Source organism: Pinus tabuliformis, chromosome 1_1 (assembly GCF_031772625.1).
Source record: "Pinus tabuliformis cultivar Carrire ecotype Pingquan chromosome 1_1, CPIR1, whole genome shotgun sequence".
NCBI lineage: Eukaryota > Viridiplantae > Streptophyta > Pinopsida > Pinales > Pinaceae > Pinus > Pinus tabuliformis.
Window position 1 is genome coordinate 243,811,870 of NC_142297.1, and position 1,669 is coordinate 243,813,538.

Sequence of the window (1,669 nt, forward strand, 5' to 3'; positions counted from 1 at the left end):
ATTAATATTTTAAAAAATAATTAATAATAAAAAATAATTTAATTTAATTCAAACTGAAGTATTTTAATTTTAAAATAAAATTTGAAAAGATAAAATTCATTTTAATTATAAAAAATTGCATAATCATATTAATGATATTTTTATTTTATAATTATTCAATTATATAAGATTTTATAATCATTTTAATAATATTTTTATTTTTATAATTATATTTAATTTTTATATAATTAATTTATACTTAATAAAATTGTATAATCATATTAATGATATTTTATTTTATAATTATTTAATTATACAATATTTTATAATCATTTAATAATATTTTTATTTTTATAATTATATTTATATTTAATTTTTATATAACTCATTTATATTTAATGTAATTAAAATTAAAAATTAAACCTATATCAAAATGTTTGATAATATTTAATGGTAAACTAAATTTTATAAAACTAAAATATTTTTAACCATAATAAATAATATATTGAAATTTTGATTATATATAATTAAATATATATATATAATTTTACAAAATATATTTTTTAACCATAACAAATAATATATTGAAATTCTGATTTTATATTTATATATATATATATATATATATATATATATATATATATATATATATTACAAAAGATATAATATAATTTTACAATCATATATGGTTAATATATAAAAAATCAAATACTATATAGTGAAGTGAAGAAATAGGAAGATTAACCGTATAATTCCAAAAAAAACCAAACACAATATTGAAATAAGAAAATCACACATAATTCTTACAATTTTCTTAAGCTCTACCAGTTCATTTTGGCCCCATTGTCAAATAACTAACCCTTCCTTCTAACAGGCCAAACATGGGAAAGAGGAGGGGTGTTTTGTATGAAATTGGAGTGATATTTTATAATTATATTTAACATTCTTATACAATTAATTTATACTTGCCTTATTTTAAGTTTAAAATGATCTCACTTTAAAGTGTATTTTACTTTCCTAATCTCTACCAGTTCATTTTGACTCATTGTCAAATAACTAACCATTCCTTCTAATAGGCCAAACATGGGAAAGAGGAGGGGTGCTTTGTATGAAATTGGAATGATATTTTATAATTATATTTAACATTTTTATAAGATTAATTTATACTCTCCAAATCTCACCTTAAAGTGTATTTTAAATTAATTTATACTCACCCTTAACTTGTATTCTAAAAATACAAGCTAACTCAACGAACTTGTACTCTACTTTAAAAGTTGAGTGAAACCTCACTTCTTGTTTGGTGATTCATTTATAAGTTTAATCATTTTAACTTGTATTTTAAGTTTAAAATGATCTCACCTTAAAGTGTATATGTTTGGTAATTCATTTATAAGTTAAATCATTTTAACTTGTATTTTTAAGTTTAAAATGATCTCCCCTTAAAGTGTATTTTAAATTAACTTATACTCACCTTAACTTTGTATTCTAAAAATACAAGCTAACTCATCGAACTTGTACTCTACTTTAAAAGTTGAGTGAAACCTCACTTGCTAACTCATCGAACTTGTACTCTACTTTAAAAGTTGAGTGAAACCTCACTTCATGTTTGGTGATTCATTTATAAGTTAAATCATTTTAACTTGTATTTAACTTTTTTAGAGTGTGATAATCATTTTAACTTGTATTTAAC